General features: G+C 36.9%; 1 pseudogene; it reads right to left on the bottom strand.

Annotated features, from left to right (window-relative positions):
- Window positions 1-23,169: 23,169 nt before the first annotated feature.
- Window positions 23,170-23,791, bottom strand: LOC131279296 (tubulin alpha chain-like; annotated as a pseudogene).
- Between the last annotated feature and the right edge of the window lie 3,014 nt (window positions 23,792-26,805).

A 26,805-nucleotide genomic window follows, 5' to 3' on the forward strand; every position in this document is an offset into this window, starting at 1 on the left:
GCCTAGCATGCAAGCTCTTCCTGTTTTTCCATAGATTGGATACTTCAGAAGTTACAGCTTATCTGAGATTTAACTTTCCCACACAAAAGTTTGATTTAACTGCTTCTTCTATCACATTCCAACCATTTTAGTTTTTACCTGCTCCCCCCCTTTGTCAAATAAGGAATAGAATTTAGTGCTGAAATGGCACCGACTTAGTTAGCTCCTTCTTGGGCATCCTTCCACTGCCCATAGGACTGGCCTAAACTGGTCTCCTCCACTGCTGTCCAACCCGGGAGTGGGAGACTGAGGCAGCAGGCCGCCGGGTTACATCAACATTTTTCTTCTGTGAAAATTAACCTAATCTTTGTTTTGTTTTTTTTTTTCCAATTTATGGCTGACAAAGGTTTAAACTGGGAAATTACCAGGCAAACTGATTCTTAATTCCCTAGCCTAGTAGATAGGTTTAATCTGCCACACCTAGTCTTGCCTTAAAAGCTCTTGCAAAGAGGAGGCCCTTTCCCAATTGTTTCCATAATCAGATTTCTATGACTTTCTCATCCTGCTTAGTTCAATTTGGGCTTTAAGAATATTTATAAATATAACTGCATATTTTTTTTTAACAATTTGAATAGACCTCTTTTAAGAATTTTTATTTGTTAATTTGATATTATCCTGATGTATGAAGACATACATTGAGCTTTTTTTTTAAAAATGGGCAGACATGAATAGTTTGACACAACAACATGACTTTAGTTACTTTAAACTTTTCAAAGACTTTTGAAACTCTTCTTAATTTGCACTATGACCATGCAGTTTACCACAAGAATTTTCTTTCTTACTTAATGGATTGTAATAACCAAAATGTTCTCAATGCCTTAGCACCATTTTGTTTTAGAACTTTGTATTTTACCTTGAAATTAGCAGAATTTTGGATAAGCAACAAGATTAGTTTTATATATATTTACTGAGGCTATTTGAAGCCTCAGGGAGACAGACTGCTTTCTCTCATGAATTGCCACTCTTAGGAACACTGACCGTCAAGGCAGGAGACTTCTCCCCCTCCACCCCCCTTTGTCTTTGGAGATAATAAAACTCCAGTGGCCATTTAACCTTATTCTATCAGGCAGCAATTTATTTAGTTTACACTTGAATTCATGAGAGAAAGGGTTACTAATACCAGAAGAGGAGACAGTGATGTCCCAGCTCTTCTCAATTATGAAATAACCATAGGCAAAGGCAAAGGGTGAGGTTAGGCCTGAAGCAACCATAAACAAAGGAAAGGTTAGTGTAGAATTTACACTTAAATAATAGTTTCAGGCTAAATTCACCCAGCTATAATCTCAGTTATTGTCTTTCCACTGTTTTACAATATAAATGCATTTATAAATGATTTTAACTCTTAGTTACAGTTTTTATTAATTTTTTAAAACCTATTAATTTTGTAACACCTTTAAATACCTTTCATTCAACTTATAACATATTAAATGAACTTAACCATTACTTTAATTTTTCCTTTAAAGTGAAAGAATAAATCTCTTGCAGTTAGTTTGAAATAAAAGGCTACTTTTCAGGATTTGATTTCTAGAACATAAAATGTTCTTTTAAAAGAGGTAAGACTCTTCATCAAACACTGAGGATATGATGAGGTTAAAGCACAAGAAGCTATTGATAAATGATTTTCTTTATATATTGATCTTACTCAATTTAATCATAAAAATTTCTCTTTCACAAACCTTCTACACTTTCAGTATTCATTCAGGTTCTGTCCCACACTCTACTCTTTCCAATAATCAATCATTTTATCTTAGGACAAAATCATCTTCTGTTTCCTTAACAATAAAAACACACTCCATATATCCCACATACTAAATTACCAGGCAAACGTCTTGCAACATATAATTGCCATTAATAATAACCAAGTTTGTTAAAATAATGAACTTTTCTTCACTTTAAATACTTAGTAGCATATAATACCAGAAACAGTTTTTTTTTGGAAGTAAGTTGGCAGGGGAGATTGGCTGCCGAATAAGTTTGTTATAAAATTGCCTTTTATTATTATTATTATCAATTCAGTTTTGTTAAATAATTACTTTCTGCAATTAGCCACTTAAATACCTTAAACAATGCTTTGTAAAACTTTTATAATTATTTATACCCTTAAGACAAAAATTTTACCTTCACAGAACACATTCTCTTACTTAAGGTTACTACAATACCTTCTAAGAACCTGAGCAGAATGCAAACGTATTTTGGCTTTGACACCCTAAGGAGGGAACTTTACTGCATTTATTCTGATTCTGCTTTTCACCTCCTTCACTTCCCCCCCTTCCAGGCAGTCGGGTGCACAACAAACAGGAATGCGGCTTATGAATAGAAGGGTGGACTCACTGGAAAGGGGCAAGCCGCTCCCCCCTTTCCAGCTTTCAGCCAAAATGGGCAGACAGAACCTACTCAAATTTGGCAACTCTCCCAGGAACCCAGCCACCCTGACTGGGACATTCCCAACAGACTTGGGTGCTTGGCGCGGACACAGATGGCCTCCAAGCCCCGGCAAAGGGCCAGACCAGAGACAAGACACCAGAACATGCACAAACATCTAGACTCCTCAGCTTTTGCCCCAGAATCATTTCACCCCCTTGCCAATGGCAAGGGAGGGCTCCAGCTCAGCTGTAATTCTACTTCATGTAAGGACACAACTCTAACACTAACATTGAGCTGACACAGACAGAAGCACAAAGGTCACTAATCTGACTCACAAGTTTATATATTTATTTTCACCACGGCTGCCCCCACAGCCATCACAAACCTCAGAACACTTAACATTTGGTATAAAGCAAATTCATTCACAAATTAGCACCATAACAAAAGATTTCAGCTAGACTTTTCCACTGTTTAAACTTTACACCCAGACCAAGCTCCACAAGCCGATCCATTTTCCTGTAACCAAGTTTTGTTTTCCTTAATCTAGACCAATTTCCAGGATATTAGGACTCGAACCTATAAATACCCTTCCTATTAAAATCGAGACTCCACTCCTTTAGTGGATATAAGACCAGTACCAGATTCTAACATGCAGTTAGACAAACCCAAAACACCAGGGCTTTTCCCCGGTTTTCCTCCTTTTCCCAAGCCTAGAGAGAACGGCTTCCCCCCAGCCTTCTGGGGCTACTAGGGTTCTCTCGGGAGGTGATCAGCCTCCCCTTCCTAGCAATTAAAGCTAGGGCCTTCCAGACTGTGCTCACCCGGGGAGTCTTACCTTCTTCCATGTTCGGAGTTCTTTTTCGTTCCCAGAATCTTTCTCTTCAGACCTTCCATTGCCCCTCGATTTTGTCGGGAAGACTCTGGTGGAGCCCACATCTTTTCTGGATTAAATGTAATCCAGGGGCGCCCAGATTTGGGGTTCACCCGAGTCCTCCCGGCTTCCTCGGGGATTTGGAAGGGGCAGCAAAATGCTACCGTCTCTGGCCTTCATTTATTGTCCCTTCGCGGTCGCCATTAATGTTGTGGAATTTAAGAGAAGTTCAATTATTTGAGAATAGAGAGGCCAGGACTCAGGAATGATTTTGAGAAGGAAAAATGGTTTATTGACGGCCGGCCGGACTCGGGAGCTTTCTGTTTGAATCCCGAGCCCCGAACAAGATTTTCAAACGTCTTTTATACAGAGAGGAAAGGCCAAATGGTCCCTTTGTTTCAGTTCTCAATAGGCTTCAATTAGCATATATCTCTTTCACATCTTAGGTAAGCTTTTAGCAAGGACTCCAGACATTTTAGATAAGCCTTGGTTTTTGCATTTCCCCTAAATACTTAAAGTTTATAGCCCTTGCTTTGTTAAACATTTCCTGGGACTGGAGCCTGCTGGTCCCTAAGAGCAGGACTGCAGCCTCTTACCGTTTCACACCCACAAGTCAAACAACTTAGTTATCTCTGAAGAGACAAAGAGCCTTCCACCCATAGCCCACATCAGTACCATTTCACTATCTTTCTGTTCTTTTGATGTGGGGTTCATTTTGTTTGAGGTATTTGATAAATTTAGGAGGTACAGGGATTCTGTTGGGATTACCCCAAAGCTCTCCTAGGTTTAGGACATGGGTAATCTCTGTGCCCACTGCATATAATGAAACATTAAAAAAAAAACCTGAAAACAATGGAACCAGCATGTAGGAAAGAAAGCTGATGTCTGCTGCTTATAGGGTTTACTCCTTCTTGGGTTATCACACTTTGCTGCCTTCTCTGGAGAGACTACAGAATGTTTTGAATGACCACTGCATCAGCAAAACAAAACAAAAAATGCCTGTCTATCAGATTGTACTTGAAAGGTAAATCAGCAATGCTGTACCCTTATTGTTCAAACTTAAATGTCTCATGACCCTAGGAAGTGTCTTGAAAGTATGAACATACAAGTCTTCACCTGGAAAAGAGTAAGCCACATAGAGCTCAGAGCTGCATGATCTAATGTAGAAACAAATTCTGGGGAATGAGCTGGCATGTCCCTAGCAACAGGTCATTGCCTGCTGTTTCTCCCTATTTTAAATTACATATGGGTCAGATCTTGGTATAAATGTAAACTCCTATGGGCAGTAGGAGAAGGGAAAATCTTAAACTGTATGACTGCAAGGCTTCAAGGTGAAACTGGGTCATACTGATCATTGAAAATGAGTTGTATTTAAATATTAGTGTGGAATATTCCTTTATTATTAATAAACACAATTTGTTTTTTTCCTCTCCTTTCAAAAAAAAAATGAAGGAGAGTTCAAAGTCTTCACAGAAAAACAAAAACTGACACATTACCAAAAGACAAGAATTATAAGCAATACTAAAGGGAGTGATGGCACTGAAAGGAAAAAGCAATAGTGAGAGACTTGGGGAGAGTATAGAAATGAAGAATGTTAGAAAGGTTTAAAAATATAGGCTATAGTATGATACAACAACTGAAAGAAAAAGTCAAAATGGATGAAGTAAGTAATGCCATTACAATTATAACTTTGAATGTTAAGGGCTTGAACTCCACAATCAAAAGACATAGACTGATAGAATGAATTAAAAAATATGACCCATCTATGTGTTGCCTACAAAAGACTCACCTCAGATGTAAAGACATAACTAGGTTAAAAATGAAAGGATGGAAAAAGATATTCCATGCAAAGAGTAAGCAAAAAAGAGCTGGAGTATCAATACAAATATCAGACAAAATAGATTTTAAATGCAAAACTCTTATATGGGATGAAGAAGGTCATTATATATTAATAAAAGGGGCAATTCAACAAGATGAAATAACTATTCCACATATTTATGCACCTAACCTTAGCACCCCAAGATACATGAGGCACACACTGGCAAAGTTGAGGGAGAAATAGATGACTGTAGAGTAATAATTTGAGACTTCAGTACACCATTCTCAGTATTGGATAGAACATCTAGATAGAGGATAAACAAAGAAACAGAGAACTTGAAAATTATGATAAATGAACTATACCTAACAGCCATCTATAGAGCAATGCACTCCAAAACAACAGGATATACATTCTTTTCAAGTACTCATGGATCCTTTTCCAAGATAGACCATATGATGGGTCATAAAACAAGTCACAATCAATTTTAAAAAGTTGAAATTATACAAAATACTTTATCTGATCATAATGAATTGAAAGTGGAAATCAATAATGGACACAAAAAATGAAAATTCATAAACATATGGAGATTAAGTAACATACACTTAAACAACCAGTAGGTCAGACAAATGAAAATGAGAACACAACATATCAAAACCTATGTGACAGTGCAAAGGCAGTGCTGAGAGGAAATTTATAGCCTTCAATGCATACATTAAAAAAGAAGAACTAAAATTGATGATCTAACTGCATACCTGAAAGAACTAGAAAAAGAATAGTAAACTAACCCCAAACCAAGCCAATGGAAAGAGATAGTAAAGATCAGAGCAGACATCAATAAAATTGAGAACAATAAAACAATTTGAGAGAATCAATAAAATCAAAACTGGTTCTTTGAGAAGATCAACATAATTGGCAAACTCTCAGCTAGACTGACAAGGAAAAAGAAAGAGAAGACACAAATAAATAAAATCAGAAAATAAATAAAATCAGAGGGGAGGACATTGCCACTGACCCTGCAGAAATAAGAGAGATCATACTATGAACAACTGTGTGCCAAAAAACTAGAAAATGTAGACGAGGTGGGCAAAATCCAAGAAACACATGAACCACCTACACTGACTTTAGAAGAATTAGAAGACCTCAACAAACCAATCACAAATGAAGAGATTGAAGCAGTCATCAAAAACCTCTCATAGATGAAAAGCCTAGGATTAGATGGCTTCACAGATGAATTCTACCAAACATTCAAAAATAAATTAATACAGATCTTGCTCAAGATCTTCCAAAAATTGAACAGTTAAGCATGCTACCAAACTCATTGTATGAAGCCAATATCTCCCATTAACAAAGCCAGATAAACTAGAAAAAAATTAAAATTACAGGTCAATACCTCTAATGAATATAGATACAAAATCCTCAATGAAATACTTGCAAACAGAATCCAAAATCACATTAAAAGAATTATACACCATCATCAAGAGGGTTCTATACCAGATCTGCAAGGGTGGTTCAACACAAGAAAATCAATTAGCATAAAAAACCACATTCTTAAATTGAAGAAGAAAAATTACATTATCCTCTCGATTGATACAGAAAAGGCATTTCACAAAATACAGCAACCTTTCTTGATATAAATACCCCAAAAGATAGGAATAGAAGGAAGCTTTCTCAGTATGGTAAAGTATATATATGAAAAACCTACAGCTAGCATTATATTCAATGATGAAAGACTGAAAGCTTTCCCACTGAGATCAAGAACAAGATAAGGATGCCTACTGTCACCATTATTATTCAATATTGTGGTAGAAGTGCTAGCTAGAGCGATTAGGCTAGACAAAGAAATATAAGGCACCCAAATAGGAAAAGAAGAAGTAAAACTTTCACTATTCACTGATGACATGATCCTATATCTAGAAAATTGTGAAAAATCCACAACAAAGGTACTAGAATTAAAAAACAATTTCAGCAAAGTGGTGGAATACAAAGTTAAAACACAAAAAATCAATAGCATTTCTATATGTTACTGATGTGCAATCTGAGGAGGAAATCAGAAAAATCTATTTATAACAGCAACTAAAACAAGCAAATTTTTAGGAATAAATTTAAACAAGGATATAAAGGGCTGTATTCAGAAAACTACAAAACATTGCTAAAAGAAATTGAAGAAGACTTAAATAAATGGAAGGATATTCTATGTTCATGGATTGGAAGAATAAATATCATTAAGATGTCAATTCTAGCAAAACTGATTTATAGATTCAACACAATCCCAATAAAAATCACAACTGTCTCTTGCAGAAATAAAAATAAAGCCAATAATCAAATTAATTTGGAAGGATAAGGGACCCTGAATAGGAAAAAAGTCTTAAAAAAGAACAAAGTTGGAGGACTCTCTCTTCCTAATTTGATAGCATATTGCTTAGCTACAGTGGTAAAAACTGCATTATACTGGCATAAGGACAGGGAGTTTGACCAATAGAATCAAATCAAAATCTTAGAAATTGACCCTCACATCTATAGTCAAGTAATTTTTGTCAAGATTGTTAAGCCCACCCAGCTGGGCCAGAACAGTCTATTCAACAAAAGATCCTGTGAGAACTGGATAGCTACATCCAAAAGAAAGAAAGAGGACCCCTATCACACACCTTATACAAAAAATTAACTCAAATCAAGGACTTAAATATAAAAACAACAACCATAAAATTCCTAGAGGAAAATCTAGGAAAACATCTTCAAGATCTTGTGGTAGGCAGTCATTTTTTAAACCTTACAGTCAAAGCACAAGCAATAAAATAAAAAATAGATAAATGGGACCTCCTCAAAATTAAACACTTTTCCACCTCAAAGTACTTTGTCAAAAGGGTGATAATGCAGCCAACTTAATGGGAAAAAATATTTGGCAATCACATATCTGATAAGGGTTTAATATCTGTGCTATATAAGGAGATCATACAACTCAACAATGAGAAGACAAAGTATACAATTAAAAAATAGGCAAAAGACATGAAAAGACAACTGTCCAAAGAAGAAATACGAATGATAGAGAAATATGAAAAATGTTCAACATCCCTAGTGATTAAGGAAAAGCAAATCAAAACTACAAAGATATATCATTTCACATCTATTAGACTGGCTGCTATTAAAAAATCAGAAAACTGTAAATGTTGGAGAGGATATGGAGAGAAAAGAATGCTTATTCACTGTTGGTGTGAATGTGGAATGGTAAAGCCACTGTAGAGGACTGTTTGGCAGTTCCTAACAAAGTTTAAAATTATAGACTTGTCATAGGACCCAGTAATATATGCCCAGAAGAATTGAGAGCAGTGACACAAATAGGTATCCGCACACCAATGTTCATAGCAGCATTATTCATGATAGCCAAAAGTTGGAAAGAACCCAGGTGTCCATCAACTGATGAATGTATAAATAATGGAGTATATACATGGTGGAATATTATGGACTATTATGCAGCAGTAAGAAGAAATGAAATTATGAAACATATGACAACATGTATATTGAGTGAAGCAAACCAGACACAAAGGGAAAAATATTTTATGATTGCCCTATTATGAACTACATATACAATGTGAAATGTGAATATGAGTAGAATTGCATATATAAGACCATTTTTCCTTGAAGGTGAACAAATATAAGTTAATACCATACAATGTTAATATCAGACAAAAAACAACAGCATTATACTAAGTGAAGGAGACCAGAAACAGAGTACTACATATTGTATGATATCATTTATATAAACTATAAATATAAATCAATTCATAAAGATGAAAGGAGGCCTGAAGAATGAATGCTAAGGGGGTTGGAGTCTAATTTTGGAGTAATTAAATTGTTCTAAAATTTTTAAGATGATGAATGTACAACATTGTGATTATACTAAAAGCCACTGATTATACACTTTGGACAGAATAGCCAGAAACAGCAGCTATGTACAATGAGGAAAGCATAGAGAGATTGAGAGTTGAGGAATTTTCTTGTTTGTCTGGTTCTTTTTTTGCTTATTATTATTATTGAAATAATGAAAATACTCTAATAATGAAGTGATGAATGCACAACGATGTGATTATAGCAAGCATCATTGGTTGCATACCTTGAATGAATTGTATATTTATTAATGTTAATCAATAAAGTTGATTTAAAAAATAAAACCCTTTAGATTTGAGAGGAAGCAGCCCCGCTCTTACCTTAATGTTTCACTTCTAGCTTCTAGAACAATGAGCTAATACATTTTTTATTGTTTAACCCAATTAGTCCATGGCACTTTGTTACAGCAACCCTAACAAATGACGGTGCTACCTTTTCCTTCTATTACATTCGCATTCAACTTCTCATTTCTTTCTTTCTTTAATGCTTTGTTCTTATCACTGTCTTATTTCCTTCATAATAGAGTTTTTTTCTCATAATATTCTCTTTCTCCTTCTCTCTCTCTCTCCATCTCTTTCCCTCTCTCTCAACTTTAGCTCTATCTCTACCTTTCTCCTTCACAATGCAGAAAAATTTGGGGTGTATTTGTTAAAACTAGCAGAAACCTAATGAAATATATTTAAACACTAAGAGAAAAATATTACATCAGTGTCTTTGAAAATTATACAAGATGGGGAACTTGACTTGATACAGTGATGAACAGATGTTAGCAAGAGACTTCTACACTGGTGTTATAAGCTGCTCCAAGGTGCCATTTCACCATAAAATCATTAAACAACTAGCAAAAACTGTTAGAGCCATCTTTCTCAAAACTTCAGAAAACAGATAAAGGGTTACAGTTACTGAACCAGTGCAGAATCAGGGAAACACAGTTTAAAATCATAGGAGCTTGGGACACCCTTGCTTGCTGTCTCCCACCCCCAACCCAGCATGTTATGGAGCTGACCTGAGTTCCCATTGTAGGTCTCTGGTCCTGTTCTGGAAGGAGCAGAACAACCACAACGTACAATGGAGGGTCTGTATGTCAGTGTCAGACTGTCAGGTGCAGCCTAAAATACTAAAGTAGGACACAAAGTTCTGGCTTGCCCTCTCAGTTCTTTCCCTGCAGGTACAGCAGTTTGCATAGGGTAAAATCAGGGAAATAAATAATTAATTCAAAGCAGCCTGGGACAACGGATTAACAGCTTTAAGACATAAAATAGAGAACCTAGAAGTTGGTGAAAGTCTATTTCTTAGGGAATAGAGGGGGAATTTTGATTCCTGTAAACAGGGGAATTCCTAAGACCACAAGTGCAAATCAGGACAAGAACAAACTCAGAAAATATGGAGAGACCAAGTAATTTTGCTTCAGGCTGTTCTTCACTGGAGACGTAATATCTGAAGGAAAGCAACTGGCAACATGGAAAAAATTTGAAAAGACTGTGAAAAGTGTTTTTGCTTATGTTTTTTTGTTTTTGTTACCTCCCTACATTCAAGAAAATCTGTCATATCACTAATTGAAAACAAGGCACCAATGGATCAGGGACTAAATCCCAGAGTTAACATATTAAACATTAAAATTTACAGCATGAAAAAAAAATACTGGAAGACAAAGACATGGGAAATGATGTTGCATGTCAAGGAACAAGATAAAAATTCAGAAACAGTAAACAAAGACCAGACTTTGGATGTATCAGACAAAGACTTTTAAAAATGACCTTCAGTATTCTCAAAGAGATCAGGGAAAATACAGAGAAGAACTAAAGGATATCAGGAAAATGATGAATGACCAATGCAAGAATTTGAATTGAGATAGATATACTTTAAAGAAAGAAACAAACAAACAAAAATACTGGAATTGAAAACCAGAATAACCAAAATAAAAAATTCCATAGATGTTTTCAATAGATTAGATCTGGCAGAAGAAAGAATAAGTGATAAGACAATTGAAATGATTCCAATGGAAGAGCAAAAAGAACAAAGAGTGAACAAAGCCTAAGAGACCTGTGATACACCATCAGCCATACCAATGCCTCCATTATACAAAACCCCAGAGGATAAGAAAGACAGATAGGGGCAGAAGAAATAGTCAAAGAACTAATAGCAGAAAACGTCCCAAATTTAACAAAAGATGTGAATTACACATTCAAGTAGATAAATTTGTAGAGAACCATGAGCTCACTTATACTATTCAAAATTATGAATGCCAGGGACAAGGAGAGAGTTCTGAAAGCTGCAAGAGAAAAGTAATGAGTTATTATACAAGGGTGTGCCAATAGATTAAGTGTCAACTTCTCATCAGAAGCCATAGAAGCAAAAAGTTGTGGGATGAACTTTTAAAATGCTGGAGAAAAATAATTGTCACTCAAGAATTATATATCAGATAAGAATGTTTCTGAAAGATAAGGGAGAAATTATGACATTACCAGATAAACAAAAACAGAGGGAGTTTGTCACCATTAGACCTGCATTACTGAAGGGAGGTCTTCAGACTGAAAAGAAAGGACACAGGACAGTAGATCAAAGCAGCATATAGATATAAAGGAGTCCTGTCCCATGCCAGTGGGAAGGTAGTGTGCTTATATGCTAAGTTTGGCTTAGAGAGAGGCCACATTTGAGCAACAAGAAGACTTTCAGAAGGTAACTTAAGCAATATATAATAATAGGCTAAGTTTCACTATCATAAGAAAAGTTTCATAAGTACAATCATGACTATCAAGGCCCTGGCATAATAGTTTGGCTTCCTCTACTTGGAAAGGGGATCCTTGCTGTTCTGGTAGAGAATGTTAACAGGATTCCTCAGGATGGGAATTCAATATTCTTTCCATTATTGTGTGGGTCTCCACCCACCAGGAGAGTGCCCCATTAACAGTTGAATTTATTTAAGGCACCTGACGCATGCCCCAGGTGCGCCACTCTCCACACATCCTTTCATCACCAACAACGTGTAACAGTTATCCTCCCCTGCCTCCCCTCCCCTTCTGTGATCCAAAACCTCTCCAAAAATGAAGCCAAAAAAGAATAACCAAATAAAATTAATAGGAAAGTAAAACAATAAAAATAATTTTTAAAATAACAAAATACATAAATAAAACATAAAGCAAAAAATTTGTATGCATTGTCCTTCATCACTGTAAGATCTGTTATCCTGTAGTACAGTAACAGTTTCTTCCATATGTTCCCTAGTGTCTTATTTTTTCATTTTATCTTCAAAGAAGCCTTAGGTTACAGAAAAGTTACATAGAAAATATAGGGGATTACCATATATCCAATGACCTTAACTTTTCCTCTCTTCCCCATCAATAACACTTTATATGTGGATGGTACATTTGTTATGATTGATGTACAAACATTGAAGCATTGCTACTAACCATGGCCAATCATTTACTTTGTGGTTTATATTTTGTACCATACACTTTTATAGGTTTTGATGAAATTTAAAATTGCCTGTATCTGTTATTGCAAGACCTGACTCCCAGAGATGAGCCTCCCTGGCACCAAGAGATTATTATCAAGCATCAACTAGCAATTGCTCCCTTGACCAAAAAGAGAGAAATATATTTTTTAAAGATTTATTTATTTTTATTTATTTCTCTCCCCTTCCCCCCCCGCCCACCCCAGTTGTCTGTTCTCTGTGTCTATTTGCGGCGTCTACTTTGTCCTCTTCTGTTGTTGTCAGCAGCACAGGAATATGTTTCTTTTTGTTGCATCATCTTGTGTCAGCTCTCTGTGTGGGTGGGGCCATTCTTAGGCAGGCTGAACTTTCGTGCTGGATGGCTCTCCTTATGGGGCAGACTCCTTGCCCATGGGGCTCCCCTATGCGGGGGACACTGCTGCGTAGCAGGGCACTCCTTGTGCACATCAGCACTGCTCATGGGCCAGGTCCACAAGGGTCAAGGAGGCCCAGGGTTTGAACCGCGGACCTCCCATGTGGTAGACAGATGCCCTAACCACTGGGCCAAGTCTGCTTCCTGAAAAATATTAAATACAAATTAGTTTTATAGCTAAGAGACTTTAAAGTGAGTAAGGAAGCCATTCCAGAGGTTGAGCTTATGCATGACTCAGCAAGATCTCATTGACTGCCACAATAAACAGTGCCTCAAACAGTGGGGCTCCTGAGGGCTCTACAGACATCCAGACACTATAAGCAGTGCAGAAAGGGTCAGAATTTTGGCAACTTGTCAGTGGCCTTACTTTGGAATTTATGCTTACCAGTGTAACAAAGTTAGATTCATTTAGTTCCCTCATAAATGGCTCTTCTGCCCCTTTTAATTGAACCTATAATTAGAACTGTACTTGTTAAATATATATCACATAGATTTACATCTTTATGCTGTTAATGGGGTGATTGAGCCTGAATATCATTAGAGCAGCAACTCCTACTCTCCAGTTCATTGGACTCACCCAGGACAACTAACAAGGAGATGATGATGGACAACACCCATCCACCTGCCCCATGGGATCTGAGCCCCTCTCAATTAGAAACGGAAGGGGCGTCACTATCCCAAAGTCCTCAAGATGGGGAAATGAACAATGGACTAAAGTAGATTTATTATTATTCAATTATAGGCTTTTTATTATAGTAGCAATGGAAAAACTTGTATCATTGATATAAAACCAATGGTGACCAGAAGTTTTGAGGGACGGGAGAGGGAAGAATAGGTGTAATATCAGGACATTTTTGGGACATTGGAATTGTCCTGCATGACATTGCACTAACAGATAAAGGCCATAGAATATTTCGTCACAACCTACAAAATTCTGTGGGACAGAGTGTAAACTATAATGTAAACTATAGTCCATGGTTAGTATCAGTGCTTCAATATGTGTTCATCAATTGTAAAAAATGTACCACACTAATGAAACAACGTTGTTGATGTGGGAAAGTGGGCGGGAGGGGCTTATGGGAATCCCTTATATTTTTTATGTAACATTTATGTAATCTAAAGCTTCTTTAAAAATAAAAATAAATTTTTAAAAATGAAATAAATGAGTCTGGGAAAGGTAACCCTATGGGTAACTATGAATACCAGTACTGTTGTATAGTATTTTTTGGTATATAACTCCACTCTTTACTTCTTATGCGTTTTAAATGCAAATTCATACAATGCAATGATAAATATATTATTTTGAACATAAAATGAATAAAAACAAAATTTGTAACAAGTGCAGTAAAAAGTGGGGAGAGAGGAGTATAGGATCAGTGTATGACCACTTTCAATAACAGAATACCTAGACAGAAAATTAGTAAGAAAATAGGAGATTTGAAAATACTATAAACCAACTAGACCTAACAGGCATTTTGAGAATACTCAATAACCAACCACAGTAAAATACAGATTCTACTTTATTGCACATGGCTCATTCTCTAAGAAACACCATATGTTAAGTCACAAAGCACATCTCAAATATATTTTAAAACACTGAAATTATACAATGTAACTTCTCCTACCACACTGGAGTGAGCTAGAAATCAATAAAAGGGAGAATAGAAAATTCACAAACACAAGGAAATTAAGCAAAAGACCCTAAAAAAAATTATCAAATGAAATCACTAGGGTAATTAGGAAATATCTTGAGACAAATCAAAATGAAGACACATGATAACAAAACTTATGGCAGTGGTGAGTGGGAAATTTATAGCTCTAAATGCTTACCTTAAAGAAGAAGAAAGATCTCAAAACAGAGACTTAAAATCAAAACTGGATGATTTAGAAAAAGAAGAGCAACTAAAAGCAAACCAAGCAGAAGAAAATAACAAAGATTAAAGTAGGCATAAATGTAATAGAGAATTTAAAAACCAACAGAGAGAATCAACACAATGAAAAGTTGATTCTTTAAAGATATCAATAAATGGAAAAAACATTAGCTAGTTAGACACAGAAAAAAATAGTGAGGATACAAATAGTTAACATCAGAAATGAAAGGGGGACATTAATATCAACCACACAGAAACAAAAGGGCTGGGAAGGAAATATGTATAATAGTACACCAACAAATTAGATAACTTAGATGAAATGGGTAAATTCCTAAGGACATAAAGAGGCTACACTGACTCAAGAAGAAACAGAAGATCTCAACAGACTCATATCATGTAGAGAGATTAAATCAGTAATCAGAAACCTTCCCCAAAAGAAAAGCCCATGACCACATGGCTATATTGGTGAATTTTACCAAAAAATGCAAGAAGGATTAACACCAGTCCTGCTCAGAAGCTTCCAAAAAATTGTAGATGGGAACACATTCTAACTCATTTTATGAGGCATCACCATATTATCAAAGCCAGATAAGACACCAAAAGAAAATTACAGTTCAATATCACTCATGATTATAGATGCAAAAATCTTCATCAAAATGCTAGCAAACCAAAACCAACAGCACTTTACAAGATCACGATTAAGTGGGATTTATCCCTCGTATGCAAGAATGGGTCAACACAAGAAAATCACTTCATGTAATACACCGTATTAATAAAATAAAGGCAAAAAATTCATGGTTATCTCAATTGACACAAAAAGGTCATTTGACAAAATCCAGCACCCTTTCTTGATAAAAACACATGAAAAATTCAGAATGGGGCACATTTCCTGAATACAATACAGGTCATGTATATAACCAACAGCTAACATAATACCCAATGGTAAAAAACTGAATTCTTTTCCCGAAGATAAGGAAAAAGTCAAAGACATCCTCTGTCACCACTGTTATTCAACAATGTACTAGCCAGAGAAAACAGGCAAGAAAAAGATATTAAAAACATCCAAATTGGGAAGGAAGAAGTAACAATTTCCTTATTTTGATGATATGATTCTATGCATAGAAAATCTCTTTTTTGTATTAGCAAATTTTTATTGCCTTTTTAAAAAAGATACATAGATCACACAAAATGTTACATTAAAAAATATAAGAGGTTCCCATATATCCCACTCCCTTTCCCCACCACTCCTCACATATCAGCAACCTCTTTCATCAGTGTGGCATATTCATTGCATTTGATGAATACAATTTGGAGCACGGCTACTCTGCATGGATTATAGTTTGTATTGTAGTTTACACTCTCCCTCAGTCCATTCAGTGGGTTATGGCAGGACATATAATGTCCTACATCGTCCCTGCAATATCATTCAGGATAACTCTAAGTCCCAAAAATGCCCCCATATCACACCTCTTCTTTCCTCTCCCTGTCCTCAGCAAATACTATGGCTATTGTCCTCACATTAGTGATACAATTGCTAGAGACACAATAGTTCTATAGTAGATTACCAGTAAATCCACTCTAATCCATATTTTATTTCTCCATCCTGCAGACCCTGGGATGGTGATGTCCACTCCACCTCTAAACTGAGAGTGTGCTTAGATCCCATATGGGTGATGGATGCAATTCTCCTTCCAGCTGAAGATTCTCTTGATTCCCTGGTGTTGTAGTTGACCATTGTCACCTTCCTGTTAACAGACCTGGGTAAGTCCAATGAACCAGAAAGCAGGTATTGCAACTCTGCTGAGGCTCAGGGCTGAACTGGCAAATGGACAGTCCAGAGATTCAAGTCTCCTGAGCATACACCAACCCCACTGCCAACCACAGGTTCACTAAAAGTGACAGAAGAGGCATGTGTGGAGAGGTCATATATGAGTCCAACTCCATCACACTCAGGAGCACAATTTTCAAAGTAGGGTCCATTGGCAAGGCACTGAACTCCAGAGTCATCTTTCATGACTGTAGAACTGGTGTGTCTCTGTAGCCTTCAGGAGCACCATTACCTGGGGTTATATCTACTTTGGCTGTCTCTGGAATCCTGCGAGACATGTATAAGTGTGACCCATCTGATGACCTCCTGACTCATTTTGAAGTCTCTTAGCCATATAAACTCATTTAGAAAACCTTGAAAACTCTACAACAAAAGGTGCTAGTGGTAATAAATTTATTCAGAAAAGTGATGGGATGAAAAGATCAACATGCAAAAATCAGTGATGTTTCTATACACTAGTAGTGAAACTATACACTAGTATAGTTTCTATACACAATCTGAAGAGTAAAGTTAAAAAAAAAATCAACTTACAACAATGTATGAGTCAGTCAAAGGAATGCTGATGCAAAATACCAGAAATCAGTTGTTTTTTATTTGGGATAGAAACTTACAGTCACAAGGCCCTAAAGAATCCAAATTAAGGTAGTATAAGAGTTACTTTCTCACCTAGAGTGTGTTGTCACATGTTGGAGCAAGATGGCAGGTAATGTCTGTGAGGATTCAGTCTTCCTCCTCCTCCCAATGCTCTGTGGTCCCAGCTTCTTCCATTCTCAGCCACAGGATGAGCCAGACACTAAAAGAACAAATATTGTATCAACTCATTTATATGAAATAATTAGAATCAGTACATATAATTCAGGTTACCAGGAGCCTGGATGGATAAGGCCAATGGGAGCATTATGCTTAAATGTATAGAGTTTCTGTTTCGGGTGATAAAAACTTTTTTTGCTGTTTACTGATATTTATTGGAAGTATATCAATGATACATGAACTCACAAAAAAACAATAAGTGTATAGTAAAGATTGTAAACTTACAAAATAAACATACATAACATCACACAGGGGTCTCATACATCAACACTCCACCAACTCTATGCACTGGTGTGAAACATTTGTTACAAACTATGCAAGACCATCATCAAAATATTACTACCAACTATATTCTTTAACTTATATTTGGTGTATTTTCCCCCCAATCAATACTAACTTTTTAAATGTATTTTTGTTACAAATATTGTGAACTTGCAAAACAATCATACAGATGGGTAGATTTCCCATACAACTCCATACTCTGGTGGAAGATTTGTTACAGATTATGAGACAATATCGTCAGACTATTACCACCAATCAAGGTCCATACACATATTTGGGACTTTTCCCATATATCACCATTATCAACACAGTACAGCTTGCCATTGATGCAAGAATATTATAGTATTGCTGTTAGCCACAGTCTATAGGTCTTACCAGTTGTAGTTTTCCAATGTTTATCCATATCCCCATCACCCTGCAATAGTGATGTACATCTGCTGTAGCTCACAGAAGGACTCTCTTGCACTTGAACCCATAACCACAATTCTCAACTGCCTCTGGGTTAACTGTGTTATTCAGTCCCTAGATGATTATTTAGCTTTCTTTCTATTGACATATACTTCCCCAGACTACCTTTTTCAGTCACATTCCCATTTATAAACCAGTTGTTACTCATTATATGTGTTAAGGGTGGAAATGAATCCATCTCCACACTTTTACAGTCAAGTTAATTAAAACTTCTACATAAATTAAGCATCCATAGTTCTTCTCAATCCTCCTCTCTCTTATCTCCTTATAACCTATATTTTAGGTTTTAATTCCATGTGCTTATTATTGGTATTTAGTTCATATTAATGAGACCATGCAATATTTGTCTTTTTGTGTCTGGCTTATTTCACTTAGTATAATGTCTTCAAGACTCATCCATGTTATCACATATGGCCCAGTTTCATTTCTTCTTATTGCAGCATGGTATTCCATTGTATGTATATACCACATTTTGTTTACCCATCCTTGGTGGATGGACACTTGGGTTGTTTCCATCTTTTGGCAATTGTGAACAATGCCGCTATGAACATTGGTGGGCAGATGTCTGTTCATGTCATAGTTTTTAGTTCTTCTGCATATATTCCTAGTAGAGGAATTGCTGGATCATATGGCAGTTCTATATTTAGCTTCCTGAGGAACCGCCAAACTGTCTTCCACAGAGGCTGCTCCATTTTACACTCCCACGAACAGTGAAGGAGTGTTCCTATTTCTTCACAACCTCTGAGTACATACCGTTGTCTGTTTTTTAGATAATGGCCATTCTATGTGGTGTTAGATGATATCTCATTGTTGTTTTAATTTGCGTTTCCCTAATAGCTAGTGATATGGAACATTTTTCATGTCTTTCTGGCCATTTGTATTTCCTTTTTGGAGAAATGTCTATTTAAATCTTTTGCCCATTTTTTAATTGGATTGCTTGCTCTTTTATTGTTGAGTTCTATGATCTCTTTACATAGAATGGAAATAAAACCCTTATCAGATAAGTGCTTTCCAGATATTTTCTCCCATTGACTGGGCTGCTTTTTCACCTTCTTGATGAAGTCCTTTGAATCACAGAATGATTAAGTTTGAGGAGGTCCCACTTATCCATATTTTCTTTTGTTGCTCATGCTTTTGGTGTAAGGTTTAAGAATCCCCTACCTACCACCAGGTCTTGAAGATGTTTCCCTACATTTTCTTCTAGGAGCTTTATTGTACTTCCTTTTATATTTAGGTCTTTGATCCATTTTGAGTTAATTTTTGTATAATGTGTGAGGTAGGGGTCTTCTTTCTTTCTTTCTTTTGGCTATGGATATCCAGTTCTCCCAACATCATTTGTTGAATAAACTGTTCTGCCCCAACTGGTAGGGCTTGGCAAGCTTGTAAAAAATCACTTGACCATAGATGTGAGGGTCTTCTTCTGAACCATCAATTTGCCAATACCATGCTGTTTTCACCAGTGTAGCCAGGTAATATGATTGAAACTATGGAAGTGAGGGTCCTCCAACTTCACTTGTCCTTTTTAAGATGTTTCTGGCTATTCGGGGCCTCTTACCCTTCCAGATAACACAGATAGTTGTGTTTTCCATTTGTTTAAAAAATGCTGGTGCAATTTTTATTGGGATTGCATTGAATCTGTTTATCAATTTGAGTAGAAATGACATCGCAATGATATTTAGTCTTCCAATCCATGTCATGGAATGTTCTTCCAATACTAGATCTTTTTAAAATTTCTTTTAGCAATGCATTAGAGTTTTCTGTATACAAGTGCTTTGTATCCTTGGTTAAGTTTATTCCTAAATATTTGATTCTTCTAGTTGCTATCGTAAATGGAATTTTTTCCCTGATGTCCTCCTCAGATTGTGTATTATTAGTGCATAGAAATGCCACTGATTTTTGCATATTGATCTTGTATCCTGACACTCTACTGAAATCGTTTATTAGCTCTAGCAGCTTTGTTGTAGATTTTTCAGCATTTTCTAGATACACAATCATGTCATCTGTGAATAGTGAAGGTTTTAATCCTTTCTTATTTGGGTGCCTTTTATTTCTTCTTCTTGCCTTATTGGTCTAGCTAGAACTTCTAGCACTATATTGAACTACAGTGGTGGTAGTGGGCATCTTTGTCTTCTGCCTGATCTCAGTGTGAAAGCTTTTAGTTTTTCAGCATTGAGTACAATGATAGCTGTGGGTTTTTCATATATGGCCTTTATCATGTTGAGAAAATTTCCTTCAATTCCTAATTTTTGTAGTATTTCATCAAGAAAGGATGCTGTATTTTGTTAAATGCCTTTTCTGCAACAATTGATAAGATGATGTAATTTTTCTTCTTTGATTTATTAATGTGGTGTATTATGTTGATTGATTTTCTTGTGTTGAACCAGCCTTGCATGCGTGGTACAAAACCCACTTGATCATGATGGATAATTCTTTTAATATTTTCTTCGATTTGATTATCAAGTATTTTATTGAGGATTTTTGCATCTGTATTCATTAGAGAAATGGGTCTGTAATTTTCTTTCTTTTTTTTTTTTGTAATGTATTTATCTGGCTTGGTATTAGGGTGCTATTGGTTTTACAGAATGTGTTTGGTAACATTCCTTCTTGTTGAGTTTTTGGAAGAGCTTGAGTACGACTGGTCTTAAATCTTTGAATGGTTCCTAGAACTCATCTTTGAAACCATCTTGCTGGGCTTTTCATTTTGGGGAGCTGTTTGATGACTGTATCAATTTCTTTACTTGTGATTGGCTTGTTGTGGTCTTCTATTTCTTCTAATGTCAGTGTAGGTTGTTTGTACGTTCCTAGACATTTTTTTATTTCACCGACATTGGCTAGTTTTTTAGCATAAAGTTGTTCATAGTATCCTTTTATGATATCCCTTATAACTGTGAGTTCAGTAGTAAGGTTCCCTTTTCCATTTTTTATTTAATTGATTTGCAACTTCTCTCTTTTTTTCTTAGTCAGTCTAGTTAAGGTTTGTCAATTTTGTTAATCTTGAAGAAACAACTTTTGGTTTTGTTAATTTTCTCTATTGTTATTTTTGTTCTCAATTTCATTTAGTTCTGCTCTGATCTTTGTTATTTTATTCCTTCTACTTGCTTTAGGATTAGCTTGCTGTTCTTTTTCTAGTTCCTCCAGCTGTGTAGTTTGGTCATTGATTTTAGCTCTTTCTTCTTTTTTAATGTAAGCATTGAGGGCTATAAATTTCCCTCTCAACACTGCCTTTGCAGCATCTCATATGTTCTGATATGTTGTATTCTCATTGTCATTTGTCTTGAGATTTTTTTTATTTCTCTTGAAATTTCCTCTTTGACCCACTGATTATTTAAGTGCATGTTGTTTAGTCTCCATATTTGCTTTATTTTCTCTTTATTTGCTGCTTGTTGATTTCCAGCTTTATTCCATTTTGATCAGAGAAAGTGCTTTGTGTAATTTCAATTTTGTTGAATTTATTGAGATCTGCTTTGTGTCCCAACATATGGTCTATCCTGGAGAAAGATCCATGAGCACTTGAAAAGAATGTGTATCCTGCTGTTTGGGGGTACAATGTTCTGTATATGTCTATTCAGTTTAGTCCACTTATTGTATTATTCAAGCTCTCTGTTTCTCTATTGATCTTCTGCCCAGATGTTCTATCCAATGCTGAGTGTGGTGTATTGAAGTCTCCAACTATTATTGTAGAGATGTCTGTTTCTCCCTTCAGTTTTGCCAGTGTGTGCCTCATGTGTTTAGGGGCATCTTGGTTAGGTGCATATATATTTATGATTGTTACTTCTTCCTGGTAAATCATCCCTTTTATTAATATATAATGTCCTTCCTTGTCTCTAATAACAGTTTTGCTTTTAAAGTCTGTATCATCTGATACAAATATAGCCACCCCAGCTTTTTTTTTTTTTTCCTGTATGTGTGGAATATCTTTTTCCAACCTTTCACTTTCAATTTATTGGTATCCATGGGTCTAAGATGAGTCTCTTGCAGACAACATGTAGATGGTTTATATTTTCTTATCCATTCTGCCAGCCTGTGTCTTTTGATTGGGGAATTTAATCCATTAACATTCAATGTTATTACTCTAAAGGCAGTTCTTATTTCTTCAATTTTGATCTTTGCATTTCATCTGTCATTTTATATGTGACACTTTTAGTTAGTGTTACTGATATAATTGTCATTTCTAGACTCTCTTCCAGGTCTCTCTCTCTTGTCTTTTTTTTGGGGGGGGGGTTTGTAACACTCTCTTTATTATTTCTTGCAAAGCTGGTCTTTTTGCTATAAACTCTCTCAGTTTCTGTTTATCTGTAATTATCTTAATCTCACTTTCATTTTTAAAAGATAATCTTGCTGGTTATAAAATACTTGGCTGGCAGTTTTTCTCCTGCAGTATCTTAAATATATCATACCACTGCCTTCTTGCCTCCATGGTTTCTGATGAAAAATTGGCACTTAATCTTACTGGGTGACCCTTATATGTTATGCATTGCTTTTCTCTTGCTGCTTTCTGAATTCTCTCTGTCTTTGGCTTTGACATTGTGATTAGTATGTGTCTCAGAGTTGGTGTATTTGGATTTATTCAGATGGGAGTATGTTGTACTTTTTGGACAGGGATATCTACAACCTTCAATAGGGTTGGGAAATTTTCCACCATTATTTCTTCAAATATTCTGTCTCTTCCCTTCTCTTTTCTTTCTGGGACACCCATGACATGTATGTCTGCACATCTCTTTCTGTTATCTAGTTCCCTGAGACCCTGTTCAATTTTTTCCATTCTATTCTTCATCTCTTCTTTTGTAGGTTCACTTTCAGAAGCCATTCTTCTAGCTCACCAGTCCTTTCTCCTGCTTCCTCAAGTCTGCTCTTATATGCCTCCAGTGTATTTTTAATTTCATTTATTGCACCTTTCATTCCCATACGTTCTGCTGTTTTTCTATGTATGCTTTCAAATTCTTCTTTGTTCTTATCCAATATCTTCTTAATATCCTTAATCTCTTTAGCCATCTCATTGAATTTATTAAGGAGATTTGTTTGAACATCTATGATTAGTTGTCTCAACTCCTTTATGTCATCTGCAGGCTTCACTCAATATCAAGATTTCTATGACAGATGACATAGATGGCCTCACTGTTTATCACGAAGGCACAATCTGAGTGCTCCAGGATGATGTGAGTGGTCAGGATGAAGTGGTAGGTTTTGACCAGAGCTGTGGAGACCTGGGGGACTGGGTAAATGTAGAACTCCCACTTGGACTTCTTGCCATAATCAACAGAAAGGCATTCCATCAGCAGGGAAGTGAACCCAGAACTGGTTCCCCCACCAAAGCTTTGGAAAACCAAGAAACCCTGAAGACCTGTGCATTGGTCAGTGAGTTTGCAAATAATGTCCAGAACCAGGTCAATGATCTCCTTGCCAATGGTGTTATCCCCATGGGCACAGTTATTTGCAGCATCTTCCTTGCCTGTGATGAACTGCTCATGGTGGAAGAGCTGTTGGTAGGTGCCAGTGTGAACTTCATCAATGACTGTGGGTTCCAGGTCTACAAACACTGCCTTCAGCACATACTTGACAGTGCCGGTTTCACTGAAGAAGGTATTGAAGGAGTCATCTTCTTCCCCAATGATCCAGGCAGTAGAGCTCCCAGCAGTCATTGCCAATCTGTACACCAGCCTGACTGACATGGATGGAGATGCACTCATACATGGTGGCTACAGGATGGAAGGCAAAGATGAAAGGAGCAGACAAGGGTCCTAGTTACTGTCCCTGACAAGCAAAGAGCTGAGGTAAGTAACACACTTACCCCCTTCTTACCCCCTTCATTTTTTTCAAACATTTATTTATTTATTTATTTCTCTCCCCTTCCCTGCCCCCCCCAGTTGTCTGCTCTCTCTGTCCATTCACTGTGTGTTCTTTTGTGTCCACTTGTATTCTTATCAGTGGAACTGGGAATCTGTGTCTCTTTTTGTTGTGTCGTCTTGCTGTGTCAGCTCTCTGTGTATGTGGCACCATTCCTGGGCAGGCTGCATTTTTTTCATGCTGGGCAGCTCTCCTTATGGGGCACACTCCTTGAGTGTGGGACTCCCCTATGCAGGGGACACCCTCGGATGGCATAGCACCAGCTCATCACATGGGTCAGGAGGCCCTGGGTTTGAACCTTGGGCCTCCCACATGGTAGGTTGATGCCCTATCTGTTGGGCCAAGTCCACTTCGCACCCCCTTCATTTTTTATTATTTTTATTATTTCTTTCTCTCACCTTCACCCCCCCAGTTGTCTGCTCTCTGTGTCCATTCTGTGTGTTCTTCTTTGACCACTTCTATCCTTATCAGCAACACCAGGAATCTGTGTTTCTTTTTGTTGTTGTTGTTGTTGTTGCATTATCTTGTTGTGTCAGCTCTCCATGTGTGTGGTGCCATTCTTGTGCAGGCTGCACTTTCTTTTATGCTGGGCGGCTCTCCTTACAGGGTACACTCCTTGTGCATGGGGTTCCTCTAATGGGGGACAACCTCAAATGTCATGGCACTACTTGCATGCCTCAGTACTGCTCATGGGCCAGCTCCACACGGGTCAAGGAGGCCCAGGGTTTGAACTGTGGACCTCCCATGTGGTAGGTGGACACCCTATCCATTGGGCCAAGTCCACATCCCCCCTTCATTTTTGAAGGACAACTTTGCTGGATACAGAATTCTTGTCTGACAGTTTTTCTCTTTCAATGCCTTAAATACATCATACCACTTTCTTCTCTCCTCCATGGTTTCTGATGAGTGATCAACACTTAATCTTATCAAGTTTCCCTTGTATGTGATGTTTTGCTTTTCTCTTGCTGCTTTCAAAATATTTTATCTCTGATATTTGTCATTGTGAATAGTAGATATCTTGGGGTAGGTCTATTCTTGTTTATTCTGTTTGAGGTGCATTGTCCTTCTTGGACATTGAGAGTTAATGTCTTTCATAATGGTAGGAAAGTTTTCAGTCATTATTTCCTCAAGTAGTCTTTCTGCTTCTTTTCCTTTTTCTTCTCCTTCTGGAATGCCAATAATGCATATGCTTTTGTGTTTTGCAGGGTCATTCAATTCCCTGGCACCCTGTTCTATTTCTTCCATTCTCTTCTCTTTCTGTTCTCCTATCTTTTCCAGCTTAGTTCTGTCTTCAAAGTCACTAATTCTGTCTTCAAGTAGTTAAAATCTGCTCTTATTTGACTGTAATGTATTTTTAACCTCATCCATCATGTATTTCATTCCCATAAGGTCTGTTACTTTTCTTTTTAAACTGTCAGGTTGTTATTTATGCTCACCCAGTGTCTAAATATCCTTTATCTCTTTAGTCATATTTTCTTTAATTTAGGAGAGTTTTGTGATTATCATTGATTAATTGTCTTAAATCCTGAATCTCTTCAGGGTATTTGGTCTGTTCATTTGCTTGGGCCATCTCTTCCTGTTTCCTAGTATGGCTTGTAATTTTTTGCTGATGTCTAGGCATCTGATATATTGGTGAATTTACTCTAATGGACAATATTTCTCTCTAGCCTATTGTTATTATTTTTTCACAGCTCTTTGATATTTGGTTTAGTTTATCCTACGTCTTTAACACTGCCCAACTTAAGTTACCAAAAACTGCACCAGGGGCTCACTAGTGAGTGCAGACTTTCTCTCAGGGGTGGGGTAAAGAGAGCTCTAAAAGCAACTTCTGTCCATGTAGTGCCCAGACAAGTCAGCAGATGGGACTTGTTTGTGCATGTTTCTACAGATGTGTATCTCTCTCAGTTTTCTTTTCTTTTTGTCTGGTGAGAGCCAAGATTCAAAGTGGGTTCCACTTGCCAATTTCACTGAAGAAAAGCCCCCCCCCCCCACTACCTCTCTCCTTTCCCTTGTAACAGCTGACAGGGAGGAAGACATGTTTCCCTCTCAGCTGCAATGAGCCAGGGGTCTTACCACTGCTGAATATCTTGGGAGTGGGGGAGGGGAGTCCTTCCCAGTAGCTGGGAAGTTTAGTAACTCATAGTTGGTTGTTTTGACTTCTTCTTCTTTCTGTAGCTCATCCCCCTCAGAGTGTGAAGCACTGTCCTGGTCTGCTGACCCCCAAAGCAGGTCCCTCTGGCAACTTTAGGCTCTTTCTACATTGTTTTTGTGTGAGCGCTGAGACTTATCTGCTAATTCAATGCCATGTTCCCACTCTGTAAGGTTTGCTTTTAATATTTATTTTTTTATTTTTTTGGTGGGGAACATTTATTAAAATTGATGATAGTATACTTTATATTTGTACTATTTTTTATTTCTTTTTATTTTTTTAATGATGCATTTTTAAAAAATGAGGTCTTCATATACACCCTGCCCCCTTCACCCCACTCCTCCTATAACAACAACCTCCTCCATCATCATGGGACATTCATTGCACTTGGTGAATACATCACTGAGCACTGCTGCACCACATGGTCAATGGTGCACATTATAGTTTACACTCTCCCCCAGTCCACCCGGTGGGCCATGGGAGGACATACAATGTCCAGTAACTGTCCCTGCAGCACCACCCAGGACAACTTCAAGTCCTGAAAATGCCCCCACATCACATCTCTTCTTCCCACTCCCCACCCTCGGCAACTACCATGGCTACTTTCTCCATCTCAATGCTACATTTATTTCTAATACTAATCACAATAGTTCCAGAATAGAATATTAGTAAGTCCACTCTAATCCATACTCTATTCTTCCATTCTGTGGAC

This window comes from Dasypus novemcinctus, chromosome 7 (assembly GCF_030445035.2).
Source record: "Dasypus novemcinctus isolate mDasNov1 chromosome 7, mDasNov1.1.hap2, whole genome shotgun sequence".
Taxonomy (NCBI): domain Eukaryota; kingdom Metazoa; phylum Chordata; class Mammalia; order Cingulata; family Dasypodidae; genus Dasypus; species Dasypus novemcinctus.